The sequence below is a fragment of the Phocoena phocoena genome, chromosome 5, assembly GCF_963924675.1.
Source record: "Phocoena phocoena chromosome 5, mPhoPho1.1, whole genome shotgun sequence".
In the NCBI taxonomy this organism is placed as follows: domain Eukaryota; kingdom Metazoa; phylum Chordata; class Mammalia; order Artiodactyla; family Phocoenidae; genus Phocoena; species Phocoena phocoena.
In genome coordinates, this window is record NC_089223.1 from 85243598 (window position 1) to 85268394 (window position 24797).

Sequence of the window (24797 nt, forward strand, 5' to 3'; positions counted from 1 at the left end):
ATGGGCCAACCCTGCCTGATGAAGGACTCCTACAATAGGCAACCTTTTCTTAGGGGCTCCTCATTGGCATGGCTGAAACTTTCTCAGAGTTATCTCAGTAATGCCTAATCCTTTTTCTCTCTCATTTTTCAAAGGTGTCGTATCTACATTGTGGTCTTAAGACTTTCCCTACCTACCCTTATTCCCTCACCATTTATCCTTCACATATTTTATTTCTGATAAATCTCTTACATGGACTATCCTGCATGATGTGATGTCTGTTTCTTGGAGTACCGAATAGATATAGTGAGAAAAAATAATTTAGGAACAAAAATTATGTCAACCAATGAGATGTAACAGGAAGGTGGGGGAGTTCCCTGGGAGTTGGGGTGAAGATTTGGGGATAGATATTCTCTTGATGAAAAAGACTTAAGAGGAATATGCTTCTTAATTCCCTTCCCTTCTGGTCTTTAGATGCTGCTCAAAAAGATGTCATTTTTGATCTGCATCTGCTATTTTCTGAATATGAGGAAGGTCAGGGAATTTCAAAAATACATAAAACATAAAATAACTGAGATGCCAAACCATTAAACTAACCCTCCGCTTTTTCAGGTATTATACTATGCATTGCCAGAAGCATCCTAATTGATACAAGGGTAAGATATAGGATGAGAAGTTAGGCTAGTAACGAGGACAGACTTTTTCTCTCTATATGGATGTTACTTACAAAATGATATATAAAAAGATTAACAGAAACAAATTCATACAGCAGTTATTATATACTCAGAAATATTAGTTTGTATTATTGTGTTACTAGTAATATTGTTAAAATACTAGTGGCAACTTGCAGCCATGAGGGAGGGTTTGTGCTGGTTTCCTATTCCATTTATTAATTCTTCTTAAGGCTACCGTCAATTTTCAAAATGCCCAGTCCTTCACAATGCTAGGAAAGTTACCCTGACATATGTTTCATATATGTAGTTATTTTTTAACTTACCACTTAATTTAACATTTCTCTTTTTGTCTGTTTGTTTCTAATTAAGCAAAAATGTGGAAGTGTTCAGATAAGATTGGTAAACATAATCTCTATTCAGGGGTTAAGCATGAAAATGGCACAGTTGAACACATGGAAGATTAAATACGCTTCCTGAAATCTAAATTAAAGAATGCATAATTTAAAAAAATTATACTCTACTAATTAAGTTATAGGTATCTCTCTACTGTGTTTAGCACACTAGATCTTCTTTTCAACTAATGCTTTTTCAGAGTAAAACCATAGTCTTTTTTTCTTGCATGTTCACTAAAGTTAAAAAGGCTAATGTCATGTGACACATCTAAGCACATCTCTCCTCTGTCCATATAACTTGAGCGCACGCACAAAGCACACACACACACACACACACACCTGTGTTAGAAGATGCTGCTTAAAAAATAGGGTTTTTTTATTCTAAGATATAAAAACATTAGAATATTAAATAAACATACCAGTCTATCAATTTTGTTGTTATCAGGAAATTAAACATGGATAAGAGAAAGTCACAATTGTTGACTATCAAGTTTAAGCTTCCCTATCCTGAATCAACTTGCAATCCAGTTGAAATGGACATTCTACTGTCTTCTCAACGTTGACCCTGGATTACAACTTTAGTTATCCAGGATGAGTGTTTTAAAAAGTAGAAGTAATTAAGCAACATCACTTCCAACAAAGATATGGGGCCCAATATCTTTTTGCTGAAATTCCCTAGTCTGGGAGCACTGTCAGATATATATAAAATGAAGATTGAAAATTTATCTATGAACCCTGCCAAGTTTTTCAAGAAATATATAAAGTAATTTTAAGTTGCAGAAGTAGTTATTTGTGTGCTAGCCTTATTGTGTGGTAAAAATCCAAAAACCTCAAAAGTATTTCACTGAGTTAAAGTTTAGATTGGATTTAGAAGTATATCTCTGAATTAGACATTTCCAAAGCCACAAAAATAATCTATTTATCTTAGAGTAGATAATACACTCTCCTGATCTCTGCTTCAAAGAAAAAATAGAAAAACATGTGTTTCAGAGTGGTAAGGCTTAAAATTGAGAGTTGCAAAGTGTTCACATATAATGTGTGTCTATACTATGTACTCCTTTTTAGACAAAAATGGCAAAAAAATATTGAGGTTTTTTTTGGTAAACATCTGATACTAAAAAAGATGATATCTACAACACAATTTTATGTATTTTGAGTAAAAAAAGAGAGCAATTTAACAAACCAGGACCATGAACCTGGTATACAACATAAATGAAGGGATAAATACAAACATGTGCATAATCAGTAAACATTTAAAAAGTTACCTTTCAAAAAATCACCTTAAGTTAGCTTTGGATGTTTGGAATTTTGTACGCATCACAAAAGTCACTGAAAAAGATTATTTGGTCCAATAAATTCATGTAACGGATGAAGAAATCAATTACCAGAAAGTTTAAGAGAATTGTTGATTTTCACTCTTTGAATTAAGGGTAAAACTTGATGAATAAAGTGCTTAAGCTCATCTTGTTTTCTCTGTACATGAATCTACTTTTCCTTTTATAACTCATAAATATATGTTTAGAATTCTGAGATATAAATATATATGATTATTTAAGAAATTTGACCATACCTTAGCCACAAAGTTAGCTCCAATAAATTCTATAGAAGACAAATAATAAAAACAGCTTTTCCTGACCACACTGAAACAAAACAAGATATGAACTGAAAAACAAAAACCAAAACAACTTTTCCACCCAGCGAAAAAAATGCTGCTAAACAACTTATGGGTCAAAGAAGAATTGCAGACTTTTAAAATGATAATAACAGTAGTAGTTAATAATTATCATAAAAATAAATAAATTACATACTTTCCTAAAAAGAACTAAAATGATTTAAACCAAAAGAAGCTAAAAAATAATGAGTGCAGAAAAAATTACACATTGATTCTAGGAAATAAAGCAGCAATACAAGTAGTTTTTTCAAGAACAATTTTTGAAAAATCAATAAATTAGAATACTAATCTTAACAAAAGAAAAAATTCATATGCACACATTTAGAAATAATAACAATGTTGAAGCAGAAAATAAATTATCTTAAAGATGCTTTTGTTATATCCCTACACATAAATTTGGAAAAGTAGATGAAGCAGATAATTTTCTACAAAATTATAACTTATCAAAATTAATCAGAATGGATAGAATCTAACTGACCATAAAGGAAAAAAGATAAATGAAGGAACCCTACAGAAGGGAAACTAGATAAAACTTAAAACAACAGTCCCAGTGATACTTAAACTCTTCTACAGCATAAAAAGATAAAGTTCTAACTATCTCTTATGAAATTAGTATAACTTTAATATCGAAACATGATAAAGATTACAACCAAAAGCAAAAAAAGCTACAGACCAATCTTACTAATGAAAATCAATGCAAAATCTTAATTAAAACATTAACAGATAGAATCCAAAAGTGCATTAAAAGTATAATGTGTCATAAACAAGTGCAATTTATTCCAGGAATACAAAGAGAGTTAAACAATAGAAACTCCAATAATATCACATAATTACATGAATAGAACTAAAGAGAAAAATTACACCTTTTCATCTCAATAGATATTAAGAAGATATGTCACAATGTCAATGCCTTTTCATATTTAAAATACTCAATAAAATAGAACTTCATGGGTACACGATCATGTAAATATATTGAATGCTGGCTGGCATTTGGGTTGAAAGATATACTTTGGTCTGACAGCCACTATTCTAGTTAATGAGGGAAATATGAGACTTTCTCACAGAGGTAAAAAAGTAAGACAAGTGATCAAACTCTCTACACTACTATTTAAGAATGTAATGGAGGTATAAGCCTTTGCAATTAGACAAGATCAAGCCTTTAGAGCATAAGAATTGAAAGTGAAAGATGAAATATCTCTGAAGTTAGTATGATTAAATTTCTGGGAACTTAATCAATATGAAAACTATAGTAATTTTAGTAAAATGACAATTTAGTAAATAAATCTACAAAAATAATAGGCCTCATAAATTAACACTCACAGAAAAAATATAAAGGTGGACTTGAGTAAATGGAAACAGTCTAAGATTTTGGTTTCAAAAAGATAACTTTAGCTACTGAATTGAAAAGGAGCTAGAGAGGGGCAACGTAGGATTCAGAGTGAACATCTGAGAAGCTATTGAGATGATCCAATGGGAAAATGCTGGTGTCAGATGAGTCAGGGAGAAGTGTTGAGAAGTAGATACCAGATACATTTGAAAATCAGAGCTGACAGAATGTCTCATCGGATCTGGGGTGTCAGAGAGAGAAATCAATTTGGTTAAGCAAACCAGCAACACAAAAACAAAACAAAGAAAGCAATATTTGTTAATTGCCAGTGTTCCAGAATGTGGTTAGTATACTAGTCACTTCTGAAAGCTGAATCTTTAAGACCAAGAGATCTGAGTTGATTTTAAGCAACCAGAGACTTTCCTATAATCACACAAATAATAATTTAAATTCCCCAATACTGATATAATTTTCTGTTTTTACCAGTTAAAAATCTCCTCTTGAAAAAGAAGAAATAGGCAAAATAGTTTCAGGTAGCTATGTTTTTAAAGAACGTCTGGCTTTAGCAAACTGATTTGCCTATTGCTGTTTTCTTAAATATCTATAATTATATATGCAATTACACTTAAAATAATTTAGGAAATGTAATATCCATGCCATCACTTTAATGACCACACTAAACTAATGTATTTGTCTGCCATCACCTTATTTTTAATACAAAAAACCCCACAATCTATCACACTTTTAATTATGTATTTGAAGAGTTTGTATCTGATTATAACTCAAAGCTAGGTTTCCTATGACATTTTATTGCTGGTCTCAGTGTGTTTCTAATGTTTAACACTAATATTTAATGTCTATTTAAACCAGCGTTTGCATTTGGGCTGAAATCCAAATTGGGAGTTCCTTTATAGTGCCCCATCCATCCTGGGAAAACTCTACCCACTTCAAGAAGATTTAATTACGTTAAGAAAAAAAAAGTCTGAATAATATTAATATATTTAATTTTTCTTATCATAATTAAACTATGCCTAAACAAAACTTGGAAAATAGTTTAGCTTATTTAAGAGAATAGGGTTGATGCAGAAGAGGGGTATTTAATTCAGGGAGTATATAGATATTGGTAATAATAAGCAATAGACCACGGTGGGAGAGAATATGACTTCTGGATTTAAAAAGCTTGAGTTAAAGTGGAAAGACTTTGCAGATATTATTAAAGTTACTAATCAACAGAAGAAAATTTTTTCTTAATAAAGGAAAACATGTTTATTGTAGAAATAAGAAAATACAATTAATTGAAAAGAAGGAAATATAATTCACCCATAGTCCCTCAAACCACTATTAACTCTATTTTTTTCTTGAAGTTTTCCATGTCTTTATGATATATATTTTTATATGTAAGAATAAAATTTCACTGTAACGTGGAAATAAATAAGTAAATAAATAAAGTGCTAGTCTGGCACAATATGTGTTACTTTGAGCAATTTATTTAGTCTCTTTGTGGGGATAATAAAAAACACATAGCACACCTTTTCAGTTAGCTTAAAATGGTATGATGTATATAAATGGCATAGAAAACAGAGTAGAAATAGTTTTTCAATAATGGCAGGTAAGTAACTATTAATGCTATTTTTTAAATGCCTGCAATATACCAGTCATTTTGAAGTTAAAAATATATCTGTTCCAGCAAGTTGAAAACAACAAAATGACATTAACAATAATGCACATCTTGATTCAGGGTTCAAAGAAACAAGGGCAAAGAGGAATTGTGTCCTTCAACTGAATACACATCTATAATGCCTTATAAAACTCATAAATAATAAAAGTTTATAATCTGTATCAAATACATACAGTAGTCCAGGAATGGAATAATCACAACAACATGGCATGCCTCTGATGATAAAAATGTTATTTCCATACTTATCAAACCCTAGACTGGTAAGTGATATAGCTCACCTAAAGTGACTAACCCCAAACAAGAGTGTTACTGGTATTTAAATGCAGACTTTTTAAATGCCAGTGTCCATATTTAAACATTATACACCAGTACCTATATATGCAATGGAATCACTTATGGGATCAGTTATTGAAATAGAAGGTTGAGGAGATGATGGAGGTCATGGTTGGGCAGGGATAACCATCATTGATTCTGAATTCATATAAGGATCATGTCCACCAATTGAAATTTTTAAAAGTCCCAGGAAAGACTTGGTTCAGCCTAGCTTAGATCCTATGATTTTCCTGGAGCAACATATATGGCTGAGAGAAGAGACATCACATTAGGATCGCCTTGTATCACAGGCCCGGCCCTGTGTTCAGGAAGATATGGACCAGAGATTGGAATCCTCCACTAAACACTGAAAAACATTTCTCAAAAGGTGCTTTTCTCACCATTCAAGGAAAATAAATAACTTGCATCTACTAGTAGGGCCTGTCCTTGCCTATTATACATTTTGTGGATCAGAAAATAGTATCCTTTTCCTTAGAGGACTGTGTTAAGTGGTACAGTTTGGGAATTCAAGCAAGGGATGTATTTGGTACCCCTACTTCCCCTCTCAATTAATTGTCTTCTGCTGTAGCCCAGTCTACTTGCAACATTCTGAAACAAGAGAAGGAATGCTGGAAGGAGGGTACAAATTTGGAAAAGGAGAAAGGGAAAAATCAGGTAAAGAACTGAGGATACAGACATTTTTCTCCATATCCATTTTGGAATTTAGCACAGCACCCACTGGAAGGTTTCTAGTTCCTACTTTCTTTCTACATGAGAAATACTAACTCACATATGATATGATTTGTCCTTTGGGAGACTGTAGTAGTCTGTCAAACTATTATAGGGTACTTCAAACCTGGAAGCTAAAAACAAAGAAACAAAAAACAAACAAAAAAACCCACAAAAAATCCCTGGAAGCTACATTTTATCAAAGTAGTACTCCCAAGGGGCATAGCAGGAGAAAATTGCCAGTTTTAGTCTTGGCTCTGCACCCTTGTTAAGCAGAGTGCATAACATAGCTATCTCTCAACCATAGTTATATACTAGGGCAATTAATCATATCTTATATGGCTTTCCCATTCCTTTCAGTCCATCTCTTGTAACCCTACAAGATCACTGAGAAGCATAAGCATATAACTGGGATCATTAGTCATGACTCTCCAACCTTGCCTATTTTCAAAGGTAGATGGATCCTTTGGGATCCTGTCGTGTCCCCTAAAGTCCCTAAAGAGCCCCAAATATTTGGGTTTAAATAAAATCTGATAGTTAACTCTGACAACCAGAATATTTGACCAATGATAACTAATATTTCTTTTAGGAGGTTGGATAACACAGACTTAACTCTCTTTGACATTATCATGATTTATTTTATGTATTTAAAATATAGATATTCTTGATAGACTTGGGCCTTTTCTTACCATTAAAAAAAGCAGATGAAGAAATGGTTTAGGGTATAAGCTAACTCAGGAGATTCCAGCTAACATGTTTATCTGCTGGAACATCTTCTTGAGCTGGTGATGGGAGATGGAGGCGATGGAGGTGATACAAAATAATTTATGCATCAAAAATATTGCATGAACCTGAGTGCTGCTTAGAAGTTGGATAAATGTGGTCTTGCTGAACCAGTCGTTTTGAAACAAATCTTTCCTGTTGGAATTTTCATTGTTATTTTCAACACTTCAGTAAATTAATTCAAATAATCAACTTCTGCAAATCATCCACCATTACTTGAGATCTCTGGCTGCATCACCCATATAAGAAATATAATGTCATACTTATTCTTGTCCTTTCTGTATAAAAATGCAGGAGCTTACTCTATAATAATGCATCAATCACAGACTCTCTTAGTCACTATGGAATGATTCTGTAATCAGCATGAATTGCCCTCATTCTGAGATTTGGTACAATGACTTTTGCTATCATATCTTAAGAATAAGAAGAGTTATTGTCAAGTTCATTATCTCAGCAGGGAATGTCTGTGATCATGAAACTTCCAAGCTTCATCAAGTAGTTCACACTTTTTCCATTTTATTAACATGACCCAATTCAGCCTCCCTTTGATGGTAACTTGTTTTGATTTTAACTCACTTTAAAAATGAGTCAATTTGATTTTTAAAACCTTGTTGATTTAAACTTATTTTAAACTTCCTGATATATAATCTTGTATTTTAGCAAAAAAAAAAAAAATTGAGATCCTCTTGACTCAGCAATCTTAAGAGGAAAATGTAAGAAAGTAGACTGACAAATGTAAAAGTACCACTAGTTCATTTTTCTTTACTTCTTCCATCTGTTAACTTTCTTCTGCCATTCTTAAAAATCACTTAACAATTAATTCTCAAATTGCAATCCTGGCCTAATCCAAACTACTTTTAATTCATCCACTTGACTATGACTTGACAGCATGCTATCATACTTATACAAGTGGAAGAGCACAGTATGGTGAGCTAAGCAACAGACAATCCCTGAAAAACTGCCAACTTTCATGAAACATGATTTATGCCTTCCATTTTTATGACATTGCTCTCTGCTAACATGTTCAGTTACTACTACCTTGTTCCATTCTCATTTTGCTTTTTCTAGGGTTTACTCCAATATCCTCTGACACATACAGAATGCTAGTGGCAATATCTTAGCAAAAATTCAGAGTATAAATCTGAAATGTGTAATATTGCTTACAGGGAACCCATGAATAAAAAAATAAATAAAAGTAGTTCCTCCAAGGTAATTTTTAAATTGTACATTTTGAAATCCTGAATAAATCTTTATCAGATAAGCAGCACTATTATTGGTAAGTTCCCAGGCTAACCCAAAATATACCTAAAATACTATGCATTTCTACCAAAAAGCAATAATAATTAAAAGTTTTGAAACTCTAATCAAAAGATTGAAAATAAAATTAAGATTGATTTTTCCATATATTTTTAATATTCACCCTGGAAGGAAGTTTAGTTTACACTTAAGTCATGTGACAAATATATCAAAATCTAAGGAGGGCTCCTAGACATTTAAAATCACATAGGCATAGCATATGAGTTATACAGAAACCTTAAATCTTCTGCATCCCATAACCTTTTTCTCTGGCCAACTCAATGCCACATCCAGTTCCTCAAAGTTAGACACTCAGGCTCTTTATCAATAGTCTTAGTGCAATTAAGTTCTTGCACAAATTCAGGTACTGCTGTAGCACCTTAATTCAGTGGGATCTTGAATATGGTTGGAGGGTCAACCATTAACACTGAAACTTTGTATCACTATAGGAAACTCCTAACTGGCTAGTAAGTTCCAGGGGCCTGTGGCCTTTGGGATGGTCCCAGTAAATTCTGCTACACTTCAAGCATCTCATCCCCTTCCTATCCATTTTCTTCTGTCTTAGTCTAAAAATTCCACTGTCCTAGTTTAAAAATTCCACTCATGACCCTGATAAGACTTCCAAACCACTCCAAGACAGCAAACTTGATTTGACTCTCAACTCATTTGGACAGCTAGTGGGGAGTGCGTGGAGCTCTTATTTCACTTTTAATGAATCCCACTGATGCCAAACTCCAGGCGGTGTGAAGAATCCTCTTGGCTTCTCTCATGCTTTGTTGTGTCCAGCTACTCTACCTTACAGACAGTTAACCTTGGTCATTCAGTTGTTCACTGTTTCCCTGCTCAAGATCTTATTAACACTCCAAACTGAACCCTCTTCTGACATTATCTCCAACTTATTAATTCTTCTACTGTCTGTCCTGCCCGATGGATTGATCCTGTGCTGAATTCTGCCTGTTCTCCATTATATTATAGCTAAAAGTAAATCTATCATGCAGAGCTGATTCACTATGACAAAAAATACTCAATGCAGAACTTAACTATTCTACTTGATAGACTATATCTCTGAAAATATGCTGTCATAATAGTAACTATTTTTAAAGCCTGTTTCTGAATGCTCCCTGTCTTTACTCCTAGCAAGTATTGTAGTATCCCTATCCCTTAAGATATTCTATGAATGCACATCATTTCATGTGTGAATGCTTAATTTTAGGAAGTTTCCTTGGTATTAGGGGACACATATGATATTTGTATTCAGATTTCATACAATTAAGTCTTAATTTTGCCAACTTCTGGCCTTCTGAATTTCAGCAAATAAGTTAATCTTCTCAACTATCAATTAGTTCGGCATTAGTATCTCATTTAAAAGACAAGGAAACTAAAACTCATGAGTCTATCTGAGATACTCTATGTCAAAGTTCTTATCAGTCTTTAACTCAAGGATCACTTAATGGATAAGTACTCTGCCACAGACTGAATATATGTACCCTCAAAATTCATATTTTGAAACCTTAATCCTTAATGAGACAGGGCCATTGGGAGGTAATTAGGTCAGGAATGTAAAGTCCTCATGGTGGAATCAGTGCCATTACGAGAAGAAACTAGAGAAGACTGGAACCAAGATGGCAGAGTAGAAGGACGTGCTCTCACTCCCTCTTGCGAGAACACCAGGATCACAACTAGCTGCTGGTCAGTCATCAACAGGAGGACACTGGAACTCACCAAAAAAGATACCCCAGGTCCAAGGACAAAGGAGAAGCCACAGTGAGACGGTAGGAGGGGTGCAATCACAGTAAAATCAAGTCTCATAACTGCTGGGTGGGAGACTCACAGACTGGAGAACACTTATGCCACATAAGTTCACCCACTGGAGTGAAGGTTCTGAGTCCCACATCAGGCTTCCCAACCTGGGGGTCTGGCAACGGGAGGAGGAATTCCTAGAGGATCAGACTTGAAGCCTAGTAGGATTTGATTGCAGGACTTGGAAAGAGCTACGGAAAACAGAGACTCCACTCTAGGAAGGCACACACAAAGTGGCGTGCGCATCGCGACCCAGGGGAAGGAGCAGTGACCCCAGGGGAGAGAGCAGTGACCCCAGGGGAGGCTGAACCAGACCTACCTGCTAGTGTTGGAGGGCCTCCTGCGGAGGCAGGGGGTGGGTGTGGCTCACCTTGGGGACAAGGACACTGGCAGCAGAAGTTCTGGGAAGTACTCCTTGGCTTGAGCCCTCCCAGGGTCCACCATTAGCCCCAACAAAGAGCCCAGGTAGGCTCCAGTGTTGGGTTGCCTCAGGTCAAGCAACCAACAGGGAGGGAACCCAGCCACACCCATCAGGAGACAAGCAGATTAAAGTTTTACTGAGCTCTGCCCACCAGAGCAACAGTCAGCTCTACCCACCACCAGTCTATCCCATCAGAAAACGTGCATAAGCCCCTTAGACAGCCTCATCCACCAGAAGGCAGACAGCAAAAACAAGTAGAACTACAGTCCTGCAGCCTATGGAACAAAAACCACATTCACAGAAAGACAGACAAGATGAAAAGGCAGAGGGCTATGTACCAGATGAAGGAACAAGATAAAACCCCAGAAAAACAACTAAATGAAGTGGAGATAGGCAACCTTCCAGAAAAAGAATTCGGAATAATGATAGTGAAGATGATCCAGGACCTCGGAAAAAGAATGGAGGCAAAGATCGAGAAGATGCAAGAAATGTTTAACAAAGACCTAGAAGAATGAAAGAACAAACAAACAGAGATGAACAATACAATAACTGAAATGAAAACTACACTAGAAGGAATCAATAACAGAATAACTGAGGCAGAAGAATGGATAAGTGACCTGGAAGACAGAATGGTGGAATTCACTGTTGCAGAACAGAATAAAGAAAAAAGAATGAAAAGAAATGAAGACAGCATAAAAGACCTCTGGGACAACATTAAATGCAAAAACATTCGCATTATAGGGGTCCTAGAAGGAGAAGAGAGAGAGAAAGGACCCGAGAAAATATATGAAGAGATTATAGGCGAAAACTTCCTTAACCTGGGAAAGGAGATAGCCACCCAAGCCCAGGAAGCTCACAGAGTCCCATACAGGATAAACCCAAGCAGACAAAATGACAAATAACATACAAGGGAACTCCCATAAGGTTAACAGCTAATTTCTCAGCAGAAACTCTACAAGCCAGAAGGGAGTGGCCTGATATATTAAAGTGATGAAAGGGAAGAACCTACAACCAAGATTTCTCTACCTGGCAAGGATCTCATTCAGATTCGATGGAGAAATCAAAAGCTTTACAGACAAGCAAAAGCTAAGAGAATTCAGCACCACCAAACCAGCTCTACAACAAATGCTAAAGGAACTTCTCTAAGTGGGAAACAAGAGAAGAAAAGGACCTACAAAAACAAAGCCAAAACAATTAAGAAAATTGTCATAGTAACATACATATCGATAATCACCCCAAACGTAAATGTATTAAATGCTCCAACCAAAAGACACAGGCTTGCTGAATGGATACAAAAACAAGATACATATATATGCTGTCTACAAGAGACCCACTTCAGACCTAGGGACACATACAGACTGAAAGTGAGGGGATGGTAAAAGATATTCCATGCAAAGGGAAATCAGAAGAAAGCTGGAGTGGCAATACTCGTATCAGATAAAATAGACTTTAAAATAAAGAAGGTTACAAGGGACAAGGAAGGACACTACATAATGATGAGTGGATCAATCCAAGAAGAAGATATAACAACTGTAAATATTTATGCACCCAACATAGGAGCACCTCAGTACAAAAGGCAACTGCTAAAAGCTATAAAAGAGGAAATCGACAGTCACACAATAATAGTGGGGGACTTTAACACCTCACTTACACCAATGGACAGATCATCCAAAATGAAAATAAATAAGGAAACACAAGCTTTAAATGACACAATAGACCAAATAGATTTAATTGATATTTATAGGACATTCCATCCAAAAACGGCAGATTTCACTTTCTTCTCAAGTGCGTACAGAACATTCTCCAGGATAGATAACATCTTGGGTCACAAGTCAAGCCGCAGTAAATTTAAGAAAACTGAAATCATATCATGCATCTTTTCTGACCACAACACTATGAGATTAGAAATGAATTACAGGGGAAAAAATGTAAAAAACACAAACACATGGAGGCTAAACAATATGTTACTAAATAACCAAGAGATCACTGAGGAAATCAAAAAATACCTAGAGACAAATGACAATGAAAACACGATGATCCAAAGCCTATGGGATGCAGCAAAAGCAGTTCTAAGAGGGAATTTTATAGGTATACAAGCCAAAGCAGTTCTAAGAGGGAATTTTATAGGTATACAAGCCTATCTCAAGAAACAAGAAAAATCTCAAATAAACAATCTAACCTTACACCTAAAGGAACTAGAGAAAGAAGAACAAGCAAAACCCAATGTTAGCAGAAGGAAAGAAATCATAAAGATCAGAGCAGAAATAAATAGAAACAAAACAATAGCAAAGATCAATAAAAGTAAAAGCTGCTTCTTTGAGAAGATAAACAAAATTCATAAACCATTAGCCAGACTCATCAAGAAAAAGAGGGAGAGAACTGAAATCAATACAATTAGAAATGAAAAAGGAGAAGTTACAACAGATACCGCAGAAATACAAAGCATCCTAAGAGACTACTACAAGTGACTGTGTGCCAATAAAATGGACAACCTGGAAGAAATGGACAAATTCTTAGAAAGGTGTAACCTTCCAAGACTGAACCAGGAAGAAATAGAAAATATGAACATACCAATCACAAGTAATGAAATTGAAACTGTCATTAAAAATCTTCCAACAACAACAACAAAAAATCTTCCAACAAACAAAAGTCCAGGACCAGATGGCTTCACAGGTGAATTCTATCAAACATGTAGAGAAGAGCTAACACCCATACTTCTCATATTCTTCCAAAAATTTGCAGAGGAAGGAACACTCCCAAACTCAGTCTATGAGGCCACCATCACCCTGATACCAAAACCAGACAAAGATACGACAAAAAAAAAAAAATTACAGACCAATATCACTGATGAATATAGATGCAAAAATCCCCAACAAAATACTAGTAAACAGAATCCAACAGCACACTAAAACGATCATACACCATGATCAAGTGTGATTTATCCCAGGGATGCAAGGATTCTTCAATACATGCAAATCAATCAATGTGATAAACCATATTAACAAACTGAAGAATAAAAACCATATGATCATCTCAATAGATGCAGGAAAAGCTTTTGACAAAATTCAACACCGATTTATGATAAAAACTCTCCAGAAAGTGGGCATAGAGGGAAGCTACCTCAACAAAATAAAGGCCGTAATTGACAGACCCACAGCAAACATCATTCTCAATGGTGAAAAACTGAAAGCATTTCCTCTAAGATCAGGAACGAGACATGGATGTCCACTCTCGCCATTATTATTCAACATAGTTTTGGAAGTCTTAACCACAGCAATCAGAAAAGAAAAAGAAATAAAAGGAATACAAATTGGAAAAGAAGTAAAACAGTCACTATTTGCAGATGACATGATAGTATACATAGAGAATCCTAAAGATGCCACCAGAAAACTACTAGAGCTAATGAATGAATTTGCTAAAGTTCCGGGATACAAAATTAATGCACAGAAATCTCTTGCATTCCTATACACTAATGATGAAAAATCTGAAAGAGAAATTAAGGAAACACTCCCATTTACCACGGCAACAAAAAGAATAAAATACCTAGGAATAAACCTACCTAGGGAGACAAAAGACCTGTATGCAGAAAACTATAAGACACAGATGAAAGAAATTATGGATGATACCAACAGATGGAGAGATATACCATGTACTTGGATTGGAAGAATCAACATTGTGAAAATGCCTATACTACCCAAAGCAATCTACAGATTCAATGCAATTCCTATCAAATTACCAACGGCATTTTTTATGCAACTAGAACAAAAAATCTTAAAATTTGTATGGAGACACAAAAGACCCCGAATAGCCAAAGCAGTCTTGAAGGAAAAAAATCGGAGTTGGAGTAATCCCTGAGTTGAGACTATAGTATAAGGCTACAGTAATCAAGACAATATGATACTGGCACAAAAACAGAAACATAGATCAGTGGAACAAGATAGAAAGCCCAGAGATAAACCCAGCACCTATGGTCAACTAATCTATAACAAAGGAGGCAAGGATATACAATGGAGAAAAGACAGTTTCTTCAATAAGTGGTGCTGGGAAAACTGGACAGCTACATGTAAAAGAATGAAATTAGAACAGTCCCTAACACCATACACAAAAATAAACTCAAAATGGATTCAAGACCTAAATTTTAGAACAGACACTATAAAACTCTTAGAGGAAAACAAAGGAAAAACACTGTTTGACATAAATTACAGCAAGATCTTTTTTGATCCACCTCCTAGAGTAATAGAAATAAAAACAAAAATAAACAAATGGGACCTAATGAAACTTAAAAGCTTTTGCACAGCAAAGGAAACCACAAGCAAGATGAAAAGACAACCGTCAGAATGGGAGAAAACATTTGTCAACGAACCAGCGGACAAAGGATTAATCTCCAAAATATATAAACAGCTCATGCAGCTCAATATTAAAGAACCAAACAACCCAATCCAAAAATGGGCAAAAGACCTAAATAGACACTTCTCCAAAGAAGATATACAGATGGCCAAGAAGCACGTGAAAAGCTGCTCAACATCACTAATTATTAGAGAAATGCAAATCAAAACTACAATGAGCTATCTCCTCACACCAGTTAGAAAGGGCATCATCAATAATCTACAGACAACAAATGCTGGAGAGGGTGTGGAGAAAAGGGAATCCTCTTGCACTGTTCGTGGGAATGTAAATTGATACAGCCACTATGGAGAACAGTATGTAGGTCCCTTAAAAATCTAAAAATAGAATTACCATATGATCTAGCAATCCCACTACTGGGCATATACCCAGAGAATACCATTATTCAAAAAGACACATGCACCCCAATATTCACTGCAGCACTACAATAGCCAGGTCATGGAAGCAACCTAAATGCCCATCGGCAGACGAATGGATAAAGAAGATGTGGTACATATATATAATGGAATATTACTCAGCCATAAAAAGGAATGAAATTGGGTCACTTGTTGAGATGTGGAAGGATCTAGAGACTGTCATACAAAATGAAGGAAGTCAGATAGAGAAAAACAAATATTGTATATTAACGCATATATGTGGAGCCTAGAAGAACGGTACAGATGAACTGGTTTTCAGGGCTGAAATAGAGACACAGATGTAGAGAACAAATGTATGGACACCAAGGGGGGAAGCAATGGGGGGTGGTGGTGGTGGTGTGATGAATTGGGCGATTGGGATTGACATGTATACACTGATGTGTATAAAATGGATGACTATTAAGGGACCTGCTGTATAAAACATATATATATATATATATATATATATATATATATGTTATTCAAGTCATCCAATGATGGAATGACCCAGTTGATTGTATGACTGATTTGACCAATAACAGAGTGATGTAACGAAGAGATCTGTAAGTCATTTTATTTATAGGAAATTTTTAAATTCTAAGAACTATTCTGAAGACTGATCATGAAGTTATCTTGCTTACTTGGTGAATCTAGATCTATTTTTAACAAATCACAAACTGTATAGTGATAGTACACATTCTGAGGGCTTTAAAAAGATATTTCTTATGTGATTATTTAGGTGATTTTTCCCTTTACTTATTGAATGTTTGTATGTGCATCTGTATATTGTATGTGCATCTGTATGTGAGCATGCACATGTGCTGGGAAATATAAGTAAGAATTTAATACATTTATTTTACAGGAAGCTTTGAAGAGACAGAGGATCTCAAGTTTTCGATTTCTAATGTAAATACATTTTATAGATAATATATTGTTTCAGGGAGTAGAACAGATATTCTGCTTTGGTGATTACTTATTGATTTTCTTTTGTCTATAACAATTTAAAGTACTTTATTGCTTACATTTAAATAAATGTTAAATCAGTAGTAAGTTATACAACCATATAGTGGATTGTAGAAATCCACTACTTGTAGAAACTTTTAAGAGCATAAATGTGAAGAAATAAAATGATCTTACATTTCAAAAAAAAAAAAGAAGAAACTAGAGAACTTGCTTAACATCTCTGCTCTCTGTCATGTGGGGATACAATGAGAGGAAGGCCAGCTACATACCAGGAAGTGGGCTCTCACTAGACACCGGGATCTGCTGGCACCTTGATCTTGTATTTCCCAGCCTCCAGAATGATGAAAAATAAGTATCTGCTGTTTAAGCCACCCAGCCTATCGTAGTTTGTTACAGCAGGCCAAGCTGATTAAGACATATTCGTTAACTAATTATTAATTAACCAATTTTACTATTATTCAGTTGACCAAGATTTTTTTGAGTGTTTGTGTGTGTGTCTCATGTTTTAATTTTTAAATCAGAGGTCCCTTTATAATTCTCTCTTCAAGAAAATGCATGTATTCAAACACATTTGGTGGTAGGCCATTAAATGAACAAAAATGCAAAAGTTCAAAGAACTGGAGTGTAATGGAGGTTTCCTCAGCATTAACAGAACGAGACTTTCAAATCTCTGAATTCAGGCGTACGACATACTTATTAGCTTATAATGATTGACTTTTTTTTTTTTTTTTTTTTTTTTGCGGTACCCGGGCCTCTCACTGTTGTGGCCTCTCCCGTTGCGGAGCACAGGCTCCGGACGCGCAGGCTCAGCGGCCATAGCTCACGGGCCCAGCCGCTCCGCGGCATGTGGGATCTTCCCGGACCGGGGCACAAACCCGTGTCCCCTGCATCGGCAGGTGGACTCTCAACCACTGCGCCACCAGGGAAGCCTCTATAATGACTGACTTTTAAGATAGCGTTAGCTTAATTTAGTTTGGTTCACTTTGGTTTTGTTTTTAGTGTTTTAGTAGTGCAAGACATCTGCACTTAGGTTTCTGCTAACCTAGTGTGCATCTAACTCCACGTGAGACTACTCCAAATCTCTAAATATCAGAACTGCCTCTGAGAGATATTAGACAAAGTGAGGAGTCATGCTCCCTATGAGCAGCACTTTTTCAAAAGTCTTTGTACTGTTTACTTGAACAATGTGAAACAATTTCCAAATAAGTCCAATCATCGTATTTGTGTATTTGCAAACCTGGACCACCTCCTAATCCGCCCTAACAGATAAGCACATGAAACTGTGTAGTTGTTTGCCAATGGTTCAGAGAGATATGTAGACCTCAGGCAGAAATTCATGAGAGAGTCTGCCCTTAGAAATCACATTTCCTGATAGGTGGCCAGGAAGGCTTCACCATGAACACACCCAGTGGTAGAGAACTGATACTTTTAAAGACTTTCCATTTCCATTTTATTGTAAAATTCTTTCTATATGCAGGAAAGTTTTTATTATTCCTTACTCTTCTTCTGCAAAGGCAAAGAATACATCCATTTTCTCTTCCAAATTATAATATTGCATACTTGAACTCACCTCTCATGTATTTTCCAAGCTAAGGAGCCCAATTTTCTTTGATATTTTTCAAAGAAAAATTTTATGGCATGATTTACCAACTTCTAATTGTTTTTGCCTTAACTTCAATTTAAAAATGCATCTTTTGAATTTGTATCAATGTAAGTTGAACATAACAGTCTATGGACTGTCTAAATATAGTAACTGTATTCTATAATGTAGGAACTATACTTTAAACAAAGTGTTTTTGTTTTCATCAAACTGAGGGAAATTACTTGTTTTTGTCAATGACACTGGTTCAGTAAGAAAATTAAATGAATCTCAGCAAGAAAGATGTGAATTCCTAGGTCGTGAACTATAATTTCCAAGGGAAGAGTAGTGCTTCTGACATAGGCCCCCAAAAGTAGATCTGGGCTACAAATCCTAGCGGAGAAGCACTGCGTTAGACTACTGTAGTTTTAATAATTATGTTTTAGTTTGCCATTTATTTTAATGTCCATATAATAATCTGGAATATTTTTTGCACGTAAAGCGAGGTCGCCATGTACTTTTATTTCAGGAATATTGCCTATTCCAAATAGATAATTATTTCCATTAAATTTTACTGTTAAAAATTATCTCAAGTTTCTGCCTGGCCAGAAAAGTTTAAATTCTAATCTTATATTTTCCTAATTTATATATTTTTCCAAATTTATGTTACCTTCCTATGTGGTTAACATGCCATCTCTATCTTTGTAGCATTTATATGGATTTTATGGTGATCATGGAATAAAATATAATTATTGATTTTAATAATAACAATGTTAATTATTTATAACTAATATAAGCTGCACATATTAAAGTGTGAAGCCAGTGTTAAAGATCAGAATGTAGGATGAGTATGTATGATTTTTTAACTCTCTTATCATGGGTGTAGTGGAAATTAAAATAATAAAACATATTTTTGTGTAACAGGCAGTGTGCATGCATGTGCATTAGGCAATATTTAGTTTGAATCTTATCTCTGAAACTCTCCTGGATATACAGTCTTAGGAAAATTGTCATCCTGTCTTATTTTTTTCATTAAAAATTTTATACTTTGGCTCATAAATACTTTATAATTTTTATTTCTTACAGTATAAATAATTTTTAAAATTAACAGAGAAATACTTCACTCACAATGCCATTCTTCCAAGAATCAACTGCTGTTATTTTACTCTGCTCTTTCATTAAATTAATTAAAATTTATTAAATTTTATTAAAATTCTCATATATTTATCTAATAAAATTCATAGAACATATAATTTTGCAGTTCATTTATTTCATTCAAAATTTTTAAAATGTCATCTTGTAGCTTTTTATATTGTTTCCATAATTAATGTTTTATTGATTGCATAACATGACAGAGTTGATATTTCTTTCTTTACTATTCTATCCTTTTATTTTTTCCATATTTTGAATATTTCCAGTCAAGGAAACTTTTTTTTATTACATAAATCTTGGAGCAGAGCATCAAAATGTACATGATTTTAAATATTTTCTTTATACCTCCCTTTCCATTCCAGTAGTAAAAGTAAGGTAGACAGTTTTCATCCATGTACAGTAGTGTGTAACAAAGGAGATAATGTACTTAAGAACAATATTATTGGGCTTCCCTGGTGGTGCAGTGGTTGAGAGTCCGCCTGCCGATGCAGGGGATGCGGGTTCTTGCCCCGGTCCGGGAAGATCCCACATGCCGCGGAGCGGCTGGGCCCGTGAGTCATGGCCGCTGAGCCTGCGCGTCCGGAGCCTGTGCTCCGCAACGGGAAAGGCCACAACAGAGAGAGGCCCACGTACGGCAAAAAAAAAAAAAAAAAAAAAAAAAAAAAAAGAATATTATTGGAACTGAGGGGACAGGATAGCTCAGGGTAAATATACACAAAAGATCTTATACATTTATCTTCTAGGTGGATTTTCCCTAGCTTTTTTGACTTATTCATTTATTGACATATTTAAACTGCAATTTGACTATTTCTACTAATATCACTCTAAAGAACTGCACATGTATGTTTTTATGAGATGGACATGCATATGGTGGGTGTCTATCAATAAATAGAAGGAGGAGAGAATTACATTGCATTAAAATATCTATATTTTTACTCAGTTCCACATGTGCCTATCTGGACCACCCTATCCACCTCAGCCATGCAGAAGTCAGAAATGGCACTTTAGCTGCCAGTAGCTGCAATGAGAAAAGCTCTGAAAGGTTGGTAAAAACACTTGAAAACCACGAGAGCAGTTCTACTCCATGGAAGAAGCAGGGCAAATCCATGTCTAAGTTTGGTTCTTATCAATTGGAATCCAGGAGAGTGAAAGCTGGAATATCCAACAGGTCATCATATCCAATCCTCTCATTTGTCAATGAGCAAATCGAATCCCAGATATCTAAAGTGATGTGCTCAATTTAAATTTAAATTTATTAGTTACTAATTGTCACTCAGAGCCACTATTATTCACATGGCAACATTTTTCATTTTATAATAAAACTCAACCTAATTAGCAAGAAGATGGATAATATATAATTAAATTAGACATGCAAATCAGTTTATAAGGAGTTTTACTATAAATTGTGAACTTGAAAATAAAAAATCTAAATAGTGAAAGTTGACCAGAAAAACAGGCTTTATTTTTCCCCCACTATTTACATTTTTATATCAATTATAAAGTTATTTGGCTAGTATTTATTCCCTTACGTGATATAATTTCAAATACTCTGGTAAATAGAATAAAAACATAAGGGGTAGTTTTATTTGAATTTTTTCCTTATGGGTATATGCTTTCACTGTATGTAAGTTTTTACTAATATTAATAATGGTTATATATATATACTCAACAAAAGAATAAAATTCCCATCAATATATAATAATAGCACGTATTATTGTTCATTGAATTATTTCTACAAAGCTTCAATATTTATTGTATGTGTTGGCTGATGGCATTAGTATAAATTCAATAAGCTATTTGGTATCATTCCTTGGCAAATTAAACAATAAATATTTTTAAGAACTAAACAAGGAGGATAAATGAAAAATATATTTCCCTAACATTGTATATAGTAGTCTATTAAATTTTCTGTAATAATTTTGAGGGGTACATGTTACAGTTCACTGATAATTTATTAAGCTGAATTTCAATAATCAATATTGTCCTAAATTTTTCATAAAGAATATCACTTTAATAAGATATTAAGTGTTTACCTTTATGATAACCAAAAATGAAAATCAAAACATGATACAGTACAATTATACCTGTGTGTAGCAAATTAAGAAAGATTATACATTATATTACTGAGGTTCTTAGCCCAACATGGCAAATTAATTACTTATCTCACACTCAGATACGAAGAGAGAACCAAGGATTACCAAACATTTTCTAAAAAAGAGAGAGGACAAGAAAATGAAACGGAGTAAATGATCCTGTAGGAACCTGAGATAATTGGGATTTTTATATCCAAAAAATATGTTTCAAAAATTAAGGCCAAATAAAGACTTGAGGAGAAGTAAAATCTGAGAGAATCTGGTGCTAGTTTATTTTTCCTATAAGAATGTGTGAAAAAGTTCTTCAAGTTGACAGAATCTTAGATATCTGCCAGAGAATAAAGAATACCATAAATGAAAACTATGTAAGTAAATATATAAAGCTGTTTATCTTGTTTTAAAATTTAAATTAGATATAATTATTTAGAGTCCAAATATATGACAATACCACAAGGACAGAGAGAGAATATTGTAAGATTCTTACATTAAATGTATATAATATGTTACAATGTTATTTGTGATAAATTAAATATGCATCTGTAAACCCTAGAGCAACCAGTTTAAACAATCAAGTATGTCTCATAAGCCAACAGTGGAGATAAAATCAAATTTTGAAAAATTCTCACTTAATTCAAAAGAACATTGAAAATATAAAAGGGGAAAAGAACTGAGAGAAATAAGAAACTGGTAGATTTAAACCCAGCTGATATGTTCATTATGCACATTTAAATGTAAATTTTTAAAACTGCAATTCAAAGGCAGAATTTCTGAGAATTCTTAAAAAACAGGAGTATCAAAGAAGCAGAACAGAGTTCAGAAACAAAACCATGCATTATGGCCACCTGATTTACCTATGGGGGCCACTCTGGAGACAGTGGTCTTTAAAATAAATGATACCATGTCAAATGCATATCAGTATGGAAAAACATAAATGAGTCTCATTTCCTTACTTACAAAATACATGATAATTTTTTTGAGATTGATTATAGAACTAGTGTAAAATATAAAGCAATGGTGTTTCCATAAGGAAACTTAGTATAATATATTTATTATTTTGAGTAGTCAAAGATTTCCTGAAGAACACAAAAATCACTAATCGTCAAAGTAAATATTAGTAATGAAACTAAAATATTCTGCTTAAGGAAGGCAATATTAAGAGAGTGAAAAGCAAAGGCAGAGACCAGGAAAGGAAATCTGTAATATAGAGAGACTACAAATAACTTCTACACATAATATAGAAAGTACAATTCATAAACAGATGAGTAAAATGTTTGAAGGAACATTTCACAAAATATTCAAATGGTCAATATTCATATGAAAAGGTGCTAAAGAGCATTTGTCATTATAAAACTGCAAATTAAAATAACTACAAGGTACCATGACACACACAAAACAGGATGACTAAAATTTAAAAGCTAAATTTAAAAATTTAAAAGCTAGATGACTAAAATTTAAAATGCCAAGGGTGGCGAAAGATGTAGAACAACTAGATTGCTAATGGTAATATAAATTAGTTAAATCACTTTCAAAAAGAGTTTGCCAGTGTCTGCTAAAACTATCACCTGATCAAGGAATTACATTCCCAAATTTTATTCCAAGAAAAATGAGCACATTTTCCCACCAAATTATACAAGAGTTCATAGCAGCTTTATTCAGAATAACTTAAAATTTGAAATAACCCAAAGCCCAACACTAGAATGGGTAAGTACACTGTACTATACTCATACAATGTAAAAATATGTCACAATAAAAAGAGAAAGACTACTACTCTCAACAATAAGGATAAGCATCACTGACATAATATTGAGCAAAAGAAATTCCATACAAAAGAGCATATAATGCTGCATTCCAATTCTGTGAAATTTAAGAATAGGCAAAACTTATCTATATTTTTAAAGTAAAAGTTATCTCTGGGAAGATGCGTTGCTTAGTCAAATGTGGTATATTTGGAAATATTAAATAACTTGATCTGAGTGCTGGTTATATGGGTATACACAAATGTAAGATTTATTGAGATTTAAAACTATAAATTTAGCAGTATACCTTTTTTTCCTTTAGCATAAATGTAAATATCTTGATAGAGAAAATACCTGTATAATTTAAAGGAAAAAAAATCACTGTTGTTGATCTTATCAAGTTTGTATTCTTGTGGATATAAATTCTGCTTCCAATTAAAAAATATAAATTTATATATTATGTTAAAAATCAATTTTCTCTTAAAAAAATTAACATTAAAAAGAATACTGCAAAGAATTGAAAATATTAAAATCAATTACCTAATTCAAGTTCTTTCTGGGACTAAAAATCAAATTTAACCAAATACCACAAATCAATGAGAGTATACTATGGATAAAAATATCCATCCTTTTGTGTTCAAATTTTTAAAAAGTCTATCGCCATTACCCTTAACTTCTTGCATTCTCAGGGAAACTAGAAAATAAGAGAGTTCACATAACCTTAGAAAAACTACAAGCTGCGTTATTGGATTAGATAATTGTATAACAATATAATCTCAAGAAATAAAAAAAGTAACTCAAGACAAATAATTCTCAAACTTGTTGGTTTCAGCACCCATTTGCCCTCTAAAAATAACCTAAGGACACTAAAGAGTTTTAGTTTAAGTGAATTATATGTTATTATTTACTCTATGCTAAATTAAAATGTGAAATGAGTTAATATATCTCTTTATTACTTCATTTAAAATGAGCAGATAAAATATCTATTACTTAACATACAGGTTCCTTTTTATGAAAATAAGTATATTTTCTAAAACAAAAATAGTAAGAATATGGCATTGTTTTCTGATTTTATAAATCTCTTTAATGTCTGACTTAATAGGAGAAAGCTGATTTTCATATCTGCTTCTACATTTGATCTGTTCTGCTGTCACATGCCATTAACCTCTGAAAAATTCTACTTTACACTCGTGAGAGAATGGGGATGAAAAATGCAAATGACATCCTAATATTATTATGAAAATAGTTTTGACCTTGCAGATTGTTTGAAAGTGTCTCAGAGACCTCCAGGACTCCTCAGACCCCAGTTTAAGGTCAGCTGATATAGATTGCTCTCTCCCAACATTAAGAGGTTGGATTTAGTCTTTTCTGTCTACATAATGGCCACAACTTTCTGGATTATAAAACACAAG